Source organism: Pinus tabuliformis, chromosome 3_2, assembly GCF_031772625.1.
Source record: "Pinus tabuliformis cultivar Carrire ecotype Pingquan chromosome 3_2, CPIR1, whole genome shotgun sequence".
In the NCBI taxonomy this organism is placed as follows: domain Eukaryota; kingdom Viridiplantae; phylum Streptophyta; class Pinopsida; order Pinales; family Pinaceae; genus Pinus; species Pinus tabuliformis.
Window position 1 is genome coordinate 723,748,007 of NC_142302.1, and position 22,371 is coordinate 723,770,377.

The window sequence follows — 22,371 nt, forward strand, 5'->3', positions numbered from 1 at the left end:
AGGGTGATTTTATTTCTATTGGCCAATGGCCATGTGTCTTAATCTGGTTGGTCGAATTTTCTTGAGTTTTGATTGGCTCAGAATTTTATTTTAATATTATTGGTGGTTGATTGTGTATTATGGTGGACCAATGGGGGAGAGCCACGTGGGCCAATTGGAGGCTTCCACGTGGCCTCCAGTGACATGTCAAATTTTTTTAAGGGGCCAAGCTGCCCAAAATATTCGAACTAGTGACAAAGCACCGCCCAACAAGAACATCTACCATCACACCACACCATTGTTAATTAACCATATGATGATTCAGGTTTCATTTAAACTGAAGCTCATTTCATATTACAGTTAGGGTCGGGTCTAAGCCCCATCCCTAGTCCTTGCACTCACGAGAACCAGGGGGCGGGACCATGGGTTAGGGCTTAGCCCCAACCCCATGGTCACATCCCACGACATAAAACATAGCAAGCGAAACCATGGTGGGAGATGGAATGGGGGCCAGGCCCTAGGGGGTTAGCCCCAAGCCATATGCGGCCCCATGCAACCACATGCATATGCAGTGGAGGGGCCAATCCCTAGGGTGCGGAGTGGGGCCCAGCCCCTAGGGCATGGAGCAGGGGCCAACCTCAGGGCACATAGACCATCACGTAACTGTGATCCATCCCTTCAAGAAAAACGAAAAATTTAAGCATTAAACCTTGGATTTTATGGTGCATATATTCCCAAGCACTAAGTGTTCGGGGCCCGCCCAGTTGGGGCAAGCGATTAGCCCCAACCCCTAGGCACGTGGCCCCCATATGACCGTAAATTTCAAAACTAGGGGGTCAATGGATAATTTAACTGTCCAACAATTTCACCTATCGAGGTGGATTGTAGGTCAGGTTTGCGTGCCGGTTCTGGGTTTGGGGTGCTTAAGCCAAGTTTGGGTCGAATTGTAGGATGGTTAGCTATGGAAATTGTGAAAAACTTGGAAGATGCATAACTTTCTCAATTTTTGGCCAAATGACATGCAAAAAGAACCTAGATGGGGGTTTTTGACAGTTATATATCCATTGGAGATATTTGTTTTTCATTTTGATCATTGTAAAGCCATGAAAACACAAATTTGAGCACTTAATGAAAGAGTCCCTACATTGGAAGTTGGACTGGGAGAGGGGTGAACTCCTTTATCATGTTTGTTGTTATGTGTTTCTGATATGGTATTTTGTCTTTGTTTTGGTTGTTAACTAAGTTTAAAAATAATTTGATTATGTGTTTAGTAACTTGATCCATTACCCAAAATACATAAAATTTCACTTGCAATTTGTATATCACCTTCAAGTTTCATAAAGAGATCATTGAGATTTTTAAATAACGATTTACCATCACTTCAACATTATTCAAAGAAGCCAAACATCAAAGAAACAAGCAACACAAACAACCATGAATAATCATAACACTGATATGATAATGGAGTTCACCTTGGGGGAAGGGGTTATGTCGCCAGATTCATTTGTAACTATAATTTTTATAATTAATTTTGTGCCATTCTCCTTCTTACAATGGGCTAAAACATCTCACACCATATGTGGATCATGCTCCTTAAAGAGTTGCCTTCTCACAAAAGGGCCAAAGGCACTAACATAAAATACATTTCCTCAGAACTAGAAAGACTACATTTTCTCTCAGTACAAGGCTTCAAGCTCTTACAAAACTCATCCAAAAGCTCCCTCAAAACTTCTCCAAAATGTTCTCCCCACCAAAAAGCTCACATAAGGAATTTATATAGTTTTTCCCAACAAAAAGACATCTCCTTAGATCCACAATAATAGGATCTTAAGACATTTTAAGGAAAAACAAAATCCATAATTCTAGGATCTAAAACTTACTAAGGAACAAATGGTAAAATCCAAACTTCAAGGATATCAACCATTCCAAGAGACCTCAACCTCTCATTGCGAAATAGAAAATTAGTTTTGATGTGAATTCTCACGCAAAACTATTTTCTCAAATGGAAAATAAGTAAATATTTTGTGAGTCATTTTCCACTCACTTACAACATTATCCACTTTACAATTTCAAATAAAATAAAGAATAAAACTATTAATCCCATTTATTATCTTATTCCAACATTGATCACCTATCATCAAATTTCTTCATGGTGCACAAAGTAAGCTTTGTGGAGATTCTCATAAATCATCAAATCAAAAGTAAAATGTTGTACTGAACTAAATTTCAGCTTATATGAAAGCAATAAATAGATAAAAATGTACTATTACTTAAAAATAAAATTCATAGTGAAGACAAAAATATTCTTTACTTAAAACTCATATATCTAGTGCACTTAAAATTTAGTGTTAGAACTCCAAATTTTAATATGGCATGAAATTTAAAATTCGAATATCCAGTACACTGAAATTCAATTTTAAAAACTTTCTCTTTCAACGTCTCATGTCAAAGGTAAGATGTTATACTAAACTAAATTTCAATTTATGTGAAATAGATAAAGATATAATCTTATTGTACTCATAACTATAATTCATAGCGAAAGAAAAAAATTCCTTTACTTAAAACTCAGATATCTACTGCACTGAAATTTTCAATGTTAGAACTCCAAAGTTTAATATGGCATGAAATTTGGAAATTGACTGGCTACCAATTTGCTTTAACCAGGGTATTTTTATCGTTATTTCTTTGATAAGTTGGCTTCATAGGAAATATATTTACACCGTAAGGCGTTTCCCTCTGAAATGAACTCTCCAAACTGCTGTCATGTCAAAATATGTGCCATTCGATTTGGTTGTTAGACGATCAGGTAATCATTAACCGTTGATTTGAATTGAGCAATGCCAGGCACGACGCTCCATACGAACCGTCAACCGTCTTTCAACAAGATGTTCCACAAGGTGGGGCTGGACAACACGGGTTACAACATCAACAAGTATCTCTACGCCATGTCAGACATTCACCTCCCTAAATGGTTTGGCCACCCATCTTCCATGGGCGACAATACATGGATCAGGGACTCCAACTGGATTGGATATGTTGCGGTGAGCACAGACGAGAAGGTGAGGCAAGACATCGTGGTGGTGTGGAGGGGGACTGTGATGCAGCTCGAGTGGATGGAGGATTTTCAGGATATTCTCCATCCCCTAGGAGAGGTAGGCAACCTGCACGAGAATTCATCAGTGAAGGTGGAGCGAGGGTTTCTGAGCATATATACCTCAAAGGACCACAACACGGGATATAACAAGCTCAGTGCGTCCGAGTAGGCAATGAAGGAGCTTGGCCGCTTAGTGGATGTGTATATGCAAAAAGGAGAAGACATGAGTATCACCATGACCGGCCACAGCCTCGGCGGTGCCCTCGCTCTACTTAGCGCTTACGAGGTCACAGTGAAGGGCCTCAATTCGCTGAAAACCGATCCCGACAGGAACGTCCCTGTGACTGTGTTCTCTTTCGGAGCTCCGAGAGTGGGCAACTGGGCTTTCAAAGACAGATTGGAGGCTTTGGGGGTTAAGGTTCTGCGCGTGGTGAGCGAATAGGACATGGTTCCCAAGATGCCCGGGATCATCTTCAACGAAGGGATGGAAAAATTCGAGCGACTGATGAAGTCGTTGCTTAACCGTTTCCCCTGGACATACGCTCATGTTGGAGTGGAAATCAAGTTGGATCACGGACATTCGCCTTCTCTGAAACCAAATCTCGACCCTGCAGATTATCACAACCTGGAGGGATATCTTCATTTGTTGGATGGGTACGAGAGCTGGTGCATCCCATTCCGATCAAGGGATTCCAAATGAGACGTGGCGTTGGTGAACAAGGCTTCCGACATGCTGAGGCCGGAGTTAATGGTGGCGGGGAACTAGTATCAATTGGAGAACAAGGGCCTCATCCGCAACCTGTATGGAAGATGGGTGCAGCCTGAACGAGAAGTCGAAGATATCCCATCTCCTAACCACGTACTAGTGCAAGAGTCTCTGGGTTTCGAGGTTCCAATATAGTGAATGTGTACAGATCAATGTGTGAAAGTAATGCATTTTCGCTATTTTTTATATATAAAAAGAGTATCTTAGTTTTTAGGAATACATTTTTCGAGACTCTGACTAGCAAGGCATGTTGGAACTAAAAAGCGAAACAAATTCCAATCATTTACAGTCTGTCAATATGATCTTTCAAAAGAAAATATAGCTGTTACAAACATGAACAGTGCTACTAAAGAGCATATTAACTCTCAAATATTCAAAGAAAAATTTATAAAATATGAAAGCTGTCGGAGTAGACCCTGCTGTCTTGTATATATGAAGCTTAGGAGATGACTCCAGGTGTTCCAATCACACCTTTTTTGGAAAGCATTTCTGTAATATGGTTTTGCAATGTGTGTAAAGCATATCCGTAATATGGTTTTCGTTTCAAGAAAATGTGTGCAAATGAGATGTGTTGAAAGGTAAATTTTATGGATTTAATAGGTTTCATCCTGTATGACATCACTGGAGGCCGAAAGCAATTGAGCCTTTTTATCCCATCAATGCAACTTTTTAAATCCCCAAATACCTTAATATCTTTGATGTTGAGCCACTGAAACAAATATAAAAAACCCCAGATGCAATAATTTCTGCCCAGTTATTAGTACCCAGTTATAATATGGTATAAAAACTCTTATAAAGGTTCATAGTTGTGTGTATGAAAGATATATAATTTATCAGTTCTTTTGAACATATAAAAACCAGTCACAAAGTTTATAATATAGAGAAAATAAGATTGTCCTCCTGATAATCCGCAATCAAAGAAAAATCATGTAAATTGCTTTGAAGAAAAACTGAATTTATTACATTCTTTGAAGAAAAACTGATTTTATTACATTGTTCCGAGAATTCTTGATCCTTTTGTTTAAATAGCCTTGTTGTGCCTTTGTCCATTTGAATTGGATGCGGAGGAATTGTTTGGATGACCAAAAGTGGTTGGAATCTGGGCAAAATAATTTCAAAAAATCTTGTAGATGCAATGTTTGAATTTTCTTTTTGATAGTAGAAATAGATTCAGCACCATCAAAAACATCTAGGACACTTAAAATTTTGAAATTTAACAACTATAACTTGGATTTACAAAAATCTTTACCACATATTTTCTAAATATAACCTAATTTCCATAACAATCCAGACAATTCCTACTATGGCATTTAGATTTGTTCTTACACAATTCATGGATCCTTTGATTCTATGAATGTGATGAAAACTAATAGCAGAGAAATGCATGAGATTTGAAATCATATTTTGATATATTGATAACAAGGTGTAGTTTCTTATTTCGAATGTTCCATTAATCAATCTATAATAAGTTTGGAATTTCTAGGTGATATTTTTTTCCTTTGCCATTCAGATATTTAGAGAAAATAATTGTGGATAATTGTTTCACACTGTGTCTATATTTACACAGAATAAAAATTGGAGTATGAATTGTTTATAAAAATTCAGCCTCCCATCCATCCATTTGATGTGTCTCATCACGCGGCTCTATTTTCAGTTTTACTTTACATATTTATTGCCTAGCATATTTATTTCTTTACATATTTACGCCGTAAGGCATTTCCCTCTGAAATAAACTCTCCAAACTGTTGTCATGTCAAAATATGTGCCATTCGATTTGGTTGTTAGACGATCGGGTAATCATTAACCATTGATTTGAACTGAGCAATGCCAGCCGCGACGATCCATACAAACCGTCAACCGTCTTTCACATGCTGCAGGCAACAATAGCAAAACTCGCCATATTCTGTGCCTACCGGGAGCGAAAGAGAGGCTCAGACTCTTCAAAGCCGACCTCCGCCAAGAGGGAAGCTTCCATGCTGCCGTTGAGGGTTGTGAGTACGTTTTTCATTTGGAAAATACAATGGATTTCACCATTGAAGCACATGTATTTTTTTAACAACCACCCGAATGCACAACTTCCGGAAACAATGAATTTATTACTGGATTTTGACCCCTTTTTTGGATATAAATTTTCCCTTTTAATGTACTTTTTCTTCAGACACAGATGAATGTTATTGAAGCTGAGGTGAATGGTACTCTTGCTATTTTGAGGACTTGCAGTCAAGCAAAGTCTGTGAGGCGTGTAATTTACACATCATCCATAACTGTAGCCTCGCCACTTAATGATGATGGTGAATTCACAGATTGCCTCGATGAATCTTGCTGGACCCCAATCGATATCATGAGACGTGAAAAGCCTATTTTCTGGGTAAGTTCGTTGTTACTACTCACTTCAAAGATTTGTATTTAAAGATCCGTAAGTTTATTTTAACTTCAAATATAATCAATCTAGATTTATTAGGGTTAGGGTCCAGAACAAATTTATGAGTTGTAAAGTTGCATGCTCATAATAGATTTAGAATTAGATAAATCTAATCAATATGGATTTATTAGGCTTAGGGTGCAGAGGATCAAATTTATGAGTTGTAAAGTTGTATGCTCATAATAGATTTAGAATTAAATAAATGTAGACCGGTTTAAAAAGTGATGAAATCCCAAATAATTTTCATATTCCACTGTAAAATGAGCTTCTTAACACAACCTCTTACCCAACACAATCATTATTTTGACTCAACTGTAAAATGAGCTTCTCAACCATTATTTTGAAATTACTTTGAAATGCAAATCTCTTGATATTTAGAAAAAATGTAATTTACATTTTTATCTTGTCAAAACAATAAGGAGTAATGAATCACTTGATTTTAAGATGTATTATGTAGCAAAAACATTAGCAGAGCAAGCAGCTCTTCAATATGGGTCAGAGGATCATGGTATTGAAGTAGTGACGATAGCTCCAGCTATAGTTGCAAGACCTTTTCTTACACCCACACTTCCGACCAGCATTGAACAAGCGTTGCCATTCATCACACGTATGGTATGCGTTCATTAGATATTTGATCTTATTTTTGTAAATTTTCATGGCTTGGTGTTTCTCTTATGGATTTTTTTATTTCTTTAGAGTTTAGGTTGATTATGGATTCTCTGTATCTCATGGGTATAAGCATAGTTTTGTTTCATATCAATAAGATACATGAAATCTGAAATCAACATAAAAATGTTCATTTCATCTAATCTTATATTAAAGTCGCATCTCTGTATCAATGTTGAACATTTTGATTCTCAGTATCCAATGGGTAAGAGCATAATTTTGAGATCTGCCATTAACAGAAAAATGCCCATTTTTTCTGTTCTTATATTAATGTTCACATCTCTCAGGCAACGCTGAACATTTTGAATGGTTAAGGGAGCTTCATGATATCATGGGTTCCATTTTATTAGTCCACAATGAGGATGCTTGTAATGCTCACATATTCTTGATGGAGCATCCCTCTGCGAGAGGTCGATATATATGTTCTTCTCCACCTCTCACTCTGCGAGAAATGGAGGATTTTTGTGCTAAACGTTATCCACAATTCTCCCTCCCACTCAAGTAATCAATTACTTCATATTTTGTTTAGTTTGTTTATTCCATTTCTAGATAGATATTCTCAAAAAGTCATTCGCTTATTTGGGAATTTGAATCACATATTTCATATCAAAGAACATGTTCTTAATTGGTGCCCTTTCCCTCAAGAAACTTGCTAGACATCGGGTTCACTTACTAGTATGGATTAGCAGAAATTTTAGGTGATAGCATTGAATTTGCAAGGAAGATAGGCCCGCTACCCTGAACATGTAAGTGCCAAGGATGTTTGGTTGGTTGACGATGAGATAAATAAAATGGTTGGATATTTTTTGGTTTGTATCAAAAACATGTTTCTTTTTTTTTTCTCGATAAAAACTATGCTAATATATGTACAGAAGACAAAATTTACATCATGAAAAAACAGAGAGAACCAGGCTCTGGGAATATTATCCAGGAGCAGTTGAGGCCAATCAAAAAGCTAGCCCACGTAGGGGTGCCAAACAGAGAAGCTAAACCATCCATAAGAGCTAGCCCACGCAGAGGCGCCGACCAGAAATCCGAATTATCCCACGCAGGGGAGACTAACAATAACCAGCCCATTAACGAAGTTTCTAGGACACAAACACAAAGCACTGATGCCAAAACTAAGCTAAAACAAACAACGTTAGAGACTAGAAGACCAGATAGAAGAGCCATATGAACCTTGAGCTCGAGCATCGCTATTCGTCCATTTGCACCTCCTCTACCCGGCACCAACCGTAAGCCTCCCTTTCAGCAGCAGTGGGGGTAGTGTCTTCCACTTCGCTGGTCCTCTCCCTCTGATCCAGCCTGCTTTTCGAGACATTTTCTAGGTCTGAGGCAGGATCCTTTACTTCTTTCTCCGGGCTAGTTTCAGGATCCTTTGCTTCTTGCACCTTGCTGTCAGCTTTCCCCTGCCCATGTTCATCCAGGGAGTCATTGTCTTCCTGGGAATTTTCAATGAACAGGACCGAAACGTGCGCACTAATCTGGGGGCTGTTCATGGAACTGCTAAAATTGAAAATAGCAGAGCCGAAGGCAGGCAAGGAAGCCGAGCTCGATGCACCAACATCCATGAATTGACTAGAATGAAGGGGATTAGCTCCAGTGGAGCGTATGTTATGGCAATGACAGCAGTGGACGGAATTATCTGCATCGTGACTGCGAGAGGTTCCTCCTCTGGAAGTGCCTCGACGGCTAAGCAGACGCTGTCGAGGTCTCACCATCCTTACAGGGGTCGAGGAGAGGAAATTCAAACAGACCACAGAATAATCCAAATAGACAGCTCGAGGAACAGACTGCGGAATAACCCAAACAGACAGCGAGGAGATCCCGGCGGAGACGGAGAGGCAGGGCATCTGGGATTGCAGAGACCTGCCAGAAGGAAGAACCACCAACATTCCCTGACCTGACGCAACGACATGGTTTATAGCCTCAACTACCTTACCTTGGAGCGCACCCGCCATAACTGCAACCTCCACTTGAGACGAATAGCTGTGCAGGGCATTTACTATGCTCTGCTACATAGACTTATACTAGCCGCTTGCAACGCTTGTGCCAGTGTTGCCTCCGACGTCTGCCATGTGATGGCATATGGCCGGCATGTGGCCTGCGGCACACTCCTGTCGCATCCTAACTAACACCCGCATCCGGGGCAAAAACATGTTTCTTAAATGAACCTTAACTTTGAATTTATAGACTATAAAGGGATTATTTTCTTTTAAATATCTTTGTTTTATTAAATTTAAAGGTATCAAAAATATGAATATTTTAATCTAATTTAAAACTAATTATATTGTTCTTAATTTAATTAAAATAAATTTAATTAATAATTACATTATTAATATGGAACATCCCAATATTATATTATATGTGAATATGGATTTTTAAAATTTAAAATTTATGTGAATGTGGATTTTTAATGTGATTTTATTTAATATATAATATATATTTGATTATAACCCAAAAATATATTTAAATGTTATTTTTATAATATATATAATTTAATTTAATTATTTAATTTAGTATGGAGTAGATTTGTAGGTATTAGATTTTTTAAATGTGAGATGTGTAAGAGTTAAATATGTGAATATTTTATATTTGAGGTTGAGAAATATACTTAACTCCCATATAAACATCTTAGTATGAAAAAAAGTTGTTATATTTAACATTTTTCTTAATCAAAATAAAACTAATAAAATAAAAAACATAAAACTAATAATTATATTTATATTGATAATTAATATATATATATATATATATATATATATATATATATATATATATATATATATATATATATATAGATATATATATATATATTAGGTTTATAATAATAATTTTATACTTTTATTTTCCTTACTCGTAAATAAATTAATATAAAAATAATATGACGTTAAAGGTATTAACTAATTTATTACACTAATATCTTTTCAACTTCTTAATGGATTACGTATGATGTAACATTATATAAATATATTTTCAATCTTTTAATGGATAGTTAGTGTGATTAGATAATCATTGCTAACATGGTATTGTACCCAAGTTAAAGTGGTTGATGTGCTCTTATTATCACTTGTTAATATTTCTTCCTTAATTTTGTGAATTTGGCTTACTTGCTTTTGGTTGATTTGCATTATGGTGTGGTGGTTTTGTTATGCAAGTTTTTAGTTATTTCTTTAGTTTTTTTGCTTTGTTTCTATATATGGGAGCTAGCATTTGTCAATGCTAGGCCATATTTTTACTATGCGGAGGGCCCGTGAGTTGGTCATAGATGCACATGCACGCAATTTCCTATAGTTAGGATTTTTTTTTTTCCTCCAGTTCCTTAAGCTTCTTCGTTGGATTTCTGTCTAGACATCTCTCCTCCAATCGTGGATGCTAAGACTACTTTTTTAGAGAAAATGGAGATAGACTTGATGGTATGTTTTTTTATCAATTCAATCAACTTTTAATTTCTGATTTTCTCAATAGATAGGGAGGAGGTCTAAATAACTATATGATGGGTTTTTTTTCATGTGCCTCCAGAGAAAGAAGTTAACATTTCAGAGATTAACAGTACCGTTGTTGCGGCAGACAAAGCCACTACTGAATTGCCAGTAGAAGGAACTATAAGAGTGCTTCACTTTCTGCATCCAACATTGTGTAGTAGTTTTTTGAAATATGGGATAAATTGCCTATAACAAGGATGAAGTATATTAGTGTATAAAAGCTTATTGCAGACACTTAGGTAAGAATGCATGTCATTGCTGAAGTTTTTTGTGTAAATTCTTCTTTGTGATTGTAAAAGATGGGAGTTAGCAGTGCATTTGAAGGCAATCTATATCAGTAGATAAAGTAAGAGATCAAGAGAAAAGGGAAGATAGTTCAGAGTACAAAGAAGGGGAGAAGACCTCTTGTAAGGGAGACCTCATAGAGGGAAGTGTTGTTGAAAGACATATAAAGGTGGAAAACATTAAGGAAGAAAGTCAGGTAGACAGTATACGAGGAAACAATAACGATTCAATCAAATTATTGCCAAAGAAGCAGGAGGTAATCACCAAGACTGATTCAAGAATGCAGAAACAAGAGAAACCTGGTTAGTGAACTTGCTCTTTTAGTGACGAGATTAATCTGAAAATTCAATTTATGGATTTTGTTTTCTTGCTTTTTTTCCATCTAAAAAACCTCTTCCATTTGTCATGGTCACGTTTTCATACTAATATACATCATCATATTTCTAACTGTCGGGTTCCATCATATATTCCATCTCTCGTCGTTTCAGCATCATGTGCTGTCAGTTGCTCCACCAATGGAGCTGTTGGACCTTCACCCATATCCATGACTGTAGTACGGTGGCTTGGAGCCTTATCCAAAGGTGAGAAATCTCTTCAGAGATGACTTATTGCTTTGGCTCACTGTTTCCAATAATCCATATTTTACAATCTTAGAAATGAACTGTGTATATAACTAAAATCATATGTTATAATGTAAAATAGAGGTCATTTTATGACAAACCAGTCGATTTGATAGTTCCAATAGCGATGAAAAAGTTGCGATCAATTTCCATAATATCATATCGAAAGTTATACTAAACGCTTCATAACAATGAATTGCTAGTCTAATGGATCAAATAGTGAAAACTGAAATAAATCTGATGGTTGTTATTCCATATTGGAATAGAAGATGTGAGCACATTAACCCAAAGCTCTTGATCTAGTAATCCAATGGTGAAAGGTGAAGAAATATCCAAATTCCATAAGACATCAGAAATTAAGTAAAGTTTAAAAGCAAGTTACACTTTCACTGGATCTGACAGCTTTCATGATCCATGATTGAAGGTCTATATTCATACCATATCGTAACATACATAGAACTTAAAGTCAACTTACACTTTTGATATATTGAAGGGTCAGAGTGAGTTGAGATTGATGGTGAATATTAATATTAGGTTGTAACTATCAGAGTTTTTAACCATAAGTTACATTCCAGTGAATCTAACAATGAATATCAATAATGGTGATTGAATTTTTAAATGGGTGGAGTTAATAGAATTATAACAAGTGGGTTCCACCCAATATTCCCACTATCTGTTATTAGGTCATTTTAATGGTGGTAATTAATAGAATTTGTACTTACATTTACATTAATGGTTTAAAGTACATCATTTTAATTGTGGTAATTAGTAGAATTTATTATTAATGGTTTAAAGTACATGTTATCACTGGGAATTTTACCGGACTGTGTAAAGGAAAATCCCAAGGTAACATTGAATTAGTTTTTAGATTGGAAGTGGACCTTTCCAGCTTAGAGAGAGTTATCTCTCATAACTCAGTCACCCTGTGTCACCTCAATAACTCGCTATTTAATCAGTATAATGGCTAGATATTATGTACGATAAGAATTAAAATGTTGTAAGACAAAGTGAAATATCCATTGGGCATGGAGTAATGATGATTAGCAAGAAATCTGATGGATAGGACAGAGTGAAATATCCATTGAGGATGGAGTCATGATAATTAGCAAGAAATCTGATAGATCCTCCATTACCTGGCTACAGATATTAAAAGCAGGATAGATGAAACTTTCTTAGATTATCAGTGTAGTTGAAAGTTGAATGGGGATGATAGTCCACTACATTAGAGCATCCAACGAGGATGAATTCTAAAGTAGCTTTAGAAGGAAATGAAAGTATTTGATTGTAAGAAAATAAAGAATCAATGAGAAATTCTAAAATATTTTCTTTCCAAAAAATGAAAGTATTTGATTGTAAGAAAATAAGACATCAATGATAAATTTCAAAATATTTACTTTCAATAAAAGTTTGAAGATTACATATAAAATAAAATCACCTAAAAAGAAAAAAATTCAACATAAAGAAACAAATAGGAAAGTAGCATCTCAAAATTCAATATGGAAATTTGCATCTCCAATGATGTAAGTCTTTCAGAACACAGATGCACATGCATGCAATTTCCTATAGTTAGGATTTTTTTTTCCTCTAGTTCCTTAAGTCGCTTTGTTGGATTTCTATCTGGATAGCTCTCCTTCAATCGTGGATGCTAAGACTACTTCTTTAAAGAAAATGGAGATAGACCTGATAGTATGTTTTTTTGTCAATTCAATCAACTTTTAATTTCTGATTTTCCCGATAGATAGGGAGGTGGTCTAAATAACTATATGATGGGTTTTTGTTCAGGTACCTCCAGAGAAAGAAGCTAACATTTCAGAGATTGATAGTACCATTGTTGCGGTAAGCAGAGCCACTAATGAATTACCAACAGAAAGAACTATAAGAGTGCTTCACTTTCTGCATCCCATGTTGTGTAGTAGTTTTTTGAAATATGGGATAAATTTCCTATAACAAGGATGAAGTATATTAGTGTATAAAAGTTTATTGTAACCACTTAGGTAAGAATGCATGTCATTGCTAAAGTATTTCATGTAAATTCTGCTTTGTGATTGTAACAGATGGGAGTCAGCAGTGCATTTGAAGGCAAATCTATATCAGTAGATAAAGTAAGATATCAGGATAAAAGGGAAGATAGTTCAGAGTACAAAGAAGGGGAGAAGAGCTCTTGTAAGGGAGACCTCATAGAGGGAAGTGTTGTTGAAAGACATATAAAGGTGGAAAACATTAAGGAAGAAAGTCAGGTAGACAGTATACGAGGGATAATGATTCAAGAAAATTATTGCCACAGAAGCAGGAGGTAATCACCAAGACTGATTCAAGAATGCAGAAACAAGAGAAACCTGGTTAGTGAACTTGCTTTTAGTGACAAGAGATTAATCTAAAAATCCAATTTATGGATTTTGTTTTCTTGCTTGTTTTCCATCTAAAAAACCTCTTCCATTTGTCATGGTCACATTTTCATACTAATATACATCATCATATTTCTAACTTTCGGGTTCCGTCAGATGTTCCATCTCTTGCCGTTTTAGCTTCATGTGCTATTAGCTGTTCCACCAATGGAGCTGTTGGACCTTCACCCATATCCATGGCTGTAGCAGGGTGGCCTGGAGCCTTATCTGCTCTTGGGTATGAACATCTCTCTACCCTGTTATGTTGATCATGTTGTTTTGTTGTTGCTTGTAATAAGCAACCATTTTCTGAGCTGAAACAAGGATTTGTTCAGAAGGTATTTTGGACCAGCGGCGGCTACTTGGCCTGGAACATCTCTGCCTAGAGTGATGCCTATTGAAGGAAACTTGATGAAAGGCATATAGGTAGCTAATTTGTTTCCACTGATCCTTTAGTTGTGGACTACTTTACATTGCATGGCGAGTCCTTGTAATTTGTTGATTATCGATGTACGCTGGTCAATTCTTGGTAATGAAGAAGGTAACATGCATGCTTTTATATTTTATATTTTATTTTGAAGTTATTTGTGGCTTCCTTAGGGTTGATTTTCCCATGCTTTGAACCTATCAGATCATTGGACTGTCATAGCTCCTAGCGTGCACGTTATCATTGTATCTATGAATGGGTTTTTCTGCTACTTGGCTTCGATCATGACCATTTAGGGTGGCCTTCTGCACTGATTTCCATCTGCCTTCAACATCATGAGCTAAAGAGTCTATGATGTGTTTTGTCTTACAAGTTGGCATGTGTTATGTTTGATCATTCTTTTGTGTCTTCGATCATGGTTTTAGTATTCCTGGAGCATTCACGGATATAGTCTTCCAATTGAAGTGTTATATTTGTTAAAAGATGTTCATATTTTCTCATTTTATCATGTGATGAATCAGTGGGGATAATGAAATGAATGAATTTGGATATCGGTTTTATGTTGTCCTTCATGAAACGTTGTTCAAGTTGACATCTTTGAGACTTACCAATATATTCTCTGATGAAGGATTCGTGGTAGAAGGACCTTGAAAAAAACCTCGTTCCTCAGATTTTGGCAAAGATGATTAGATTTCAGAAATAACAAATCAAACACATGTAACCATCAGTGTTGTTAGATTTATCACCAGCAAAATCTAACACTAAAAATTCAAATTCACCAAAGAGTATTTCAGAGGAAAATCATTGTGATAATTGAGTAATATGGAGAACATCTACAGATCCGTGCTACTAGCATTTTTCCAGGGAAAATAACCTTGCAAATTGAAACCCAACGAAACCCTCTACGAAGAAACCAGAAATACCAGAAACCCTTGTCTTCTCGTCAGATCTACCAAAAGATTCATATAACCGTAAGTAATTTCAATACTCTTCCACAAGAATCCTCAGCAAACATATCAGTCTTCAACAATCCAAAGGTGAGAAATCTCTTCAGAGATGACTTATTGTTTTGACTCACTGTTTCTAATAATCCATCTTTCACAATCTTTGAAATGAACAGTGTATGCAAATAGCCACACTTACAAAGATAGAATTAGATATAAATGAGGGTGATGAATATGCAATATACAACCAATTAATAGGATTCTCATTGTTATCATTGTTACAGTCACGCATAAGTCAATGTCATGCAATCAGTGTTTCTCTTACAGCATCAACAAATCGTTAAGGATTTGTCACACAAGGTTTCTGTCCTGTGTTAAGGTCTTTAGCTATTAGTGTTATTGGTGAAGCTTCATACCTAGGATCACAACTTGAAGAGAAGAAACTGGTAGAGCCTCCTAATCTGAAGATAAATATCACAGATACACAAAGAAAAGCTCGGTCTTCTCAAGTAATGGTGCTTTTGAGTTTGCTACTGAGGCATGACAACACAAAATTGTACATTGCTTCCTTTCTATTTTCTGAGGGGAAATGTACACTCTGAGTAGCCACTTGTGATATTAAAACAGTGAGCTCTGAGGTCAATATAATGCTCAAACTCATTGAGAAACAAGAGCTGGAGATATTCAATAGAAAAAGATGGAGATGGGAGTTTCAATGGATAATCTGCTTCAAACAATTTCAGCTCACAGAATCAGGAATCGATTTCAATTATTATGCCTCTATATAATTCATTCTCTGATGAAGGATTCGTGGTAGAAGGACCTTGAAAAAAACCTCATTCCCCAGATTTTGGCAAAGATGATTAGATTTCAGAAATGACAAATCAAACATCCATAACCATCAGTGTTGTTAGATTTATCACCAACAAAATCTAACACTGAAAATTCAAATTCACCAAAGAGTATTTTAGAGGAAAATCATCGTGATAATTGAGTAATATGGAGAACAACTATAGATCCGTGCTACCAACATTTTTCGAGGGAAAATAATATTGCAAATTGAAACCCAACGACACCCTTTATGAAGAAACCAAAAATACTAGAAACCCTTGTCTTCTCGTCAGATCTACCAAAAGATTCATATAATCGTAAGTAATTTCAATACTCTTCCACAAGAACCCTCAGCAAACATATCAGCCTTCAACAGTCCAAAGGTGAGAAATCTCTTCAAATATGACTTATTTCTTTGGCTTACTGTTTCCAATAATCCATCTTTTACAATCTTAGCAATGAACTGTGTATATAACTAAAATCATACGTTATAATGTAACATAGAGGTCATTTTGTGACAAACCAGTCGATCTGATAGTTCCAATAGCGATGAAAAAGTTGCGATCAATTTCCATAATATCATATTGAAAGTTATACTAAACGCTTCATAACAATGAATTGCTGATCTAATGGATCAAATAGTGAAAATTGAAATAAATCTGATGGTTGTTATTCCATATTTGAATAGAAGATGTGAGCACATTAGCCCAAAGCTCTTGATCTAATAATCCAATGGTGAAAGGTGAAGAAATATCCAAATTCCATAAGACATCAGAAATTAAGTAAAGTTTAAAAGCAAGTTACACTTTCACTGGATCTGACAGCTCTCATGACCCATGATTGAAGGTCTATATTCATACCATATCGAAACATACATAGAACTTAAAGTCAACCTACACTTTTGATATATTGAAGGGTCAGAGTGAGTGAGATTGATGGTGAATATTCATATTAGGTTGTAACCAGTGAATCTAACAATGAATATCAACAATGGTGATTGAATTTTTAAATGGGTGGAGTTAATAGAATTATAACAAGTGGGTTCCACCCAATATTCCTACCATCTGTTATTAGGTCATTTTAAAGGTGGTAATTAATAGAATTTGTACTCACATTTACATTAATGGTTTAAAGTACATCATTTTAATTGTGGTAATTAGTAGAATTTATTATTAATGGTTTAAAGTACATGTTATCACTCAGAATTTTACCGCGCTGTGTAAAGGAAAATCCAAAGGTAACATTGAATTAGTTTTTAGATTGGAAATGGACCTTTCCAGCTTAGAGAGAGTTATGTCTCATAACTCAGTCACCCTGTGTCACCTCAGTAACTCGTTATTTAATCAGTATAATGGCTAGATATTATGTACGATAAGATTTAAAATGTTGTAAGACAAAGTGAAATATCCATTGGGCATGGAGTTATGATAATTAGCAAGAAATTTGATGGATCCATTTAAAATGTTGTAGGACAGAGTGAAATATCCATTAGGCATGGAGTCATGATAATTAGCTCAAAATCTGATGGATCCTCCATTACCTGGGTATGGATATTAGAGATATTAAGGGTTAAAATGTTGTAGGACAGAGTGAAATATCCATTGAGGATGGAGTCATGATAATTAGCAAGAAATCTGATAGATCCACCATTACCCGGCTATAGATATTAAAAGCAGGATAGATGAAACTTTCTTAGATTATCGGTGTAGTTGAAAGTTGAATGGGGATGATAGTCCACTATAGTAGAGAATCCAACGAGGATGAATTCTAAAGTAGCTTTAGAAGGAAATGAAAGTATTTGATTGTAAGAAAATAAAGCATCAATGAGAAATTCTAAAATATTTGCTTTCCAAAAATGAAAGTATTTGATTGTAAGAAAATAAGACATCAATGATAAATTTCAAAATATTTACTTTCAATAAAAGATTGAAGATTACATATAAAATAAAATCACCTAGAAAGACAAAAATTCAACATGAAGAAATAGATAGGAAAGTAGCATCTCAAGAATCTTTGGACCACAAAATCAAGAATTTTTGGTCCAATCAGATTCAATTTATCTCAAATTTACACAGTAGTTTTTTCTCTCTGAAACCGAACCCTTTTCCTCTTTTTCATCTGTTTTATAGAGATATTACATATGTTTTTTCATCTGTTTTATAGAGATATTACATGTGTTTTTTCATCTGTTTTATAGAGATATTACGTATGTTTTAGATCCAAAATCTGTGGAAAAATATTAACTACGAAATATTCAACACAAAATTGTACACTACTTCCTTTCTATTTACTGAGGGGCAATGTACACTCTGAGTAGCCACTTGTGATATTAAAACAGTGAGCTCTGAGGTCAATATAATGCTTAGACTTATTGAGAATTAAGAGATGGAGATATTCAATAGAAAAAGATGGATATGGGAGTTTCAATGGACAATCTGCTTCAAACAACTTTAGCTCATGGAATCAGGAATCGATTTCAATTATTATGCCTCTATATAATTCATTCTCTAATGAAGGAGTAGTGGTAGAAGGACCTTGGAAAAAACCTCGTTCCTCAGATTTTGGCAAAGATGATTAGATTTCAAAAATAACAAATCAAACACTTGTAACCATCAATGTTGTTAGATTTATCACTAGCAGAATCTAACACTGAAAATTCAAATTCACCAAAGAGTATTTCAGAGGAAAATCATTGTGATAATTGAGTAATATGGAGAACAACTACAGATCCATGCTACCAGCATTTTTCCAAGGAAAATAACCTTGCAAATTGAAACCCAATGACACCCTCTATGAAGAAACCAAAAACACCAGAAACCCTTGTCTTCTCGTCAGATCTACCAAAAGATTCATATAACCGTAAATAATTTCAATACTCTTCCACAAGAATCCTCAACAAACATATCAGTCTTCAACAGTCCAAAGGTGAGAAATCTCTTTAGAGATGACTTATTGCTTTGGCTCACTGTTTCCAATAATCCATCTTTCACAATCTTAGAAATGAACTGTGTATGCAAATAGCCACACATACAAAGATAGAATTAGGTAGAGATGAGGGTGATGAATATGCAATATGCAACCAATCAATAGGATGCTCATTGCTATCATTGTTACAGTCACGCATAAGCCAATGTCTTGCAATCAGTGTTACTCTTACAGCATCAACAAATTGTCAACGATCTGTCACACAAGGTTTCTATCCTGTGTCAAGGTCTTTAGCTATTAGTGCTATTGGTGAAGCTTCAGACCTAGGATCACAACTTGAAGAGAAGAAACTGGTAGAGCCTCCTAATCTGAAGATAAATATCACAGATACCCAAAGAAAAGCTCGGTCTTCTCAAGTAATGGTGCTTTTGAGTTTGCTACTGAGGCATGACAACACAAAATTGTACATTTCTTCCTTTATATTTTCTGAGGGGCAAGGTACACTCTGAGTAGCCACTTGTGATATTAAAACAGTGAGCTGTGAGGTCAATATAATGCTCAGACTTATTGAGAAACAAGAGCTGGAGATATTCAATAGACAAAGATGGATATGGGAGTTTCAATGGACAATCTGCTTCAAACAATTTCAGCTCACGGAATCAGGAATCGATTTCAATTATTACACCTCTATATAATTCACTCTCTGATGAAGGATTCGCGGTACAAGGACCTTGAAAAAAATCTCGTTCCTCAGATTTTTGCAAAGTTGATTAGATTTCAGAAATGGCAAATCAAACACCTGTAACCATCAGCGTTGTTATATTTATCACCAGCAAAATCTAACACTGAAAATTCAAATTCACCAAAGTGTATTTTAGAGGAAAATCATTGTGATAATTGAGTAATATGGAGAACAACTATAGATCCGTGCTACCAACATTTTTCCAGGGAAAATAATCATGCAAATTGAAACCCAACGACACCCTTTATGAAGAAACCAAAAATACTAGAAACCCTTGTCTTCTTGTCAGATCTACCAAAAGATTCATATAACCGTAAGTAATTTCAATACTCTTCCACAAGAACCCTTAGCAAACATATCAGCCTTCAACAGTCCAAAGGTGAGAAATCTCTTTAAATATGACTTATTTCTTTGGCTCATTGTTTCCAATAATCCATGTTTTACAATCTTAGCAATGAACTGCGTATATAACTAAAATCATACGTTATAGTGTAAAATAGAGGTCATTTTGTGACAAACCAGTCGATCTGATAGTTCCAATAGCGATGAAAAAGTTGCGATCAATTTCCATAATATCATATTGAAAGTTATACTAAACGCTTCATAACAATGAATCGCTGATCTAATGGATCAAATAGTGAAAATTGAAATAGATCTGATGGTTCTTATTCCATATTGGAATAGAAGATGTGAGCACATTAACCCAAAGCTCTTGATCTAATAATCCAATGGTGAAAGGTGAAGAAATATCCAAATTCCATAAGACATCAGAAACTAAGTAAAGTTTAAAAGCAAGTTACACTTTCACTGGATCTGACAGCTCTCATGACCCATGATTGAAGGTCTATATTCATACCATATCGTAACATACATAGAACTTAAAGTCAACTTACACTTTTGATATATTGAAGGGTCAGAGTGAGTGAGATTGATGGTGAATATTCATATTAGGTTGTAACTTGCAGAGTTTTTAACCATAAGTTACATTCCAGTGAATCTAACAATGAATATCAACAATGGTGATTGAATTTTTAAATGGGTGGAGTTAATAGAATTATAACAAGTGGGTTCCACCCAATATTCCCATTATCTGTTATTAGGTCATTTTAAAGGTGGTAATTAATAGAATTTGTACTTACAATTACATTAATGGTTTAAAGTACATCATTTTAATTGTGGTAGTTAGTAGAATTTATTACTAATGGTTTAAAGTACATGTTATCACTCGGAATTTTACCACGCTGTGTAAAGGAAAATCCAAAGGTAACATTGAATTAGTTTTTAGATTGGAAATGGACCTTTCCAGCTTAGAGAGAGTTATCTCTCATAACACAGTCACCCTGTGTCACCTCAGTAACTCGTTATTTAATTAGTATAATGGCTAGATATTATGTACGATAAGATTTAAAATGTTGTAAGACAAAGTGAAATATCCATTGGGCATGGAGTTATGATAATTAGCAAGAAATATGATGGATCCATTTAAAATGTTGTAGGACAGAGTGAAATATCCATTAGGCATGGAGTCATGATAATTAGCTCGAAATCTGATGGATCCTCCATTACCTGGGTATGGATATTAGAGATATTAAGGGTTAAAATGTTGTAGGACAGAGTGAAATATCCATTGAGGATGGAGTCATGATAATTAGCAAGAAATCTGATAGATCCTCCATTACCCGGCTATAGATATTAAAATCAGGATTGATGAAACTTTCTTAGATTATCGGTGTAGTTGAAAGTTGAATGGGGATGATAGTCCACTATAGTAGAGAATCCAACGAGGATGAATTCTAAAGTAGCTTTAGAAGGAAATGAAAGTATTTGATTGTAAGAAAATAAAGCATCAATGAGAAATTCTAAAATATTTTCTTTCCAAAAATGAAAGTATTTGATTGTAAGAAAATAAGACATCAATGATAAATTTAAAAATATTTACTTTCAATAAAAAATTGAAGATTACATATAAAATAAAATCACCTAGAAAGAAAAAAATTCAACATAAAGAAATAGATAGGAAAGTAGCATCTCAAGAATCTTTGGACCATAAAATCAAGAATTTTTGGTCCAATCAGATTCAATTTATCTCAAATTTACACAATAATTTTTTCTCTCTGAAACCGAACCCTTTGTCCTTTTTTTCATCTATTTTATAGAGATATTACATATGTTTTTTCATCTGTTTTATAGAGATATTATGTATGTTTCAGATCCAAAATCTGTGGAAAAATATTAACTACGAAATATTCAACACAAAATTGTACACTGCTTCCTTTCTATTTTCTGAGGGGTAATGTACACTCTGAGTAGCCACTCGTGATATTAAAACAGTGAGCTCTGATGTCAATATAATGCTTAGACTTATTGAGAAACAAGAGATGGAGATATTCAATAGAGAAAGATGGAGATGGGAGTTTCAATGGACAATCTGCTTCAAACAACTTTAGCTCATGGAATCAAGAATCGATTTCAATTATTATGCCTCTATATAATTCATTCTCTAATGAAGGAGTCGTGGTAGAAGGACCTTGGAAAAAAACTCGTTCCTCAAATTTTGGCAAAGATGATTAGATTTCAGAAATGACAAATCAAACACTTGTAACCATCAGTGTTGTTAGATTTATCACCAGCAGAATCTAACACTGAAAATTCAAATTCACCAAAGAGTATTTCAGAGGAAAATCATTGTGATAATTGAGTAATATGGAGAACAACTATAGATCCGTGCTACCAGCATTTTTCCAAGGAAAATAACCTTGCAAATTGAAACCCAACGACACCCTCTATGAAGAAACCAAAAA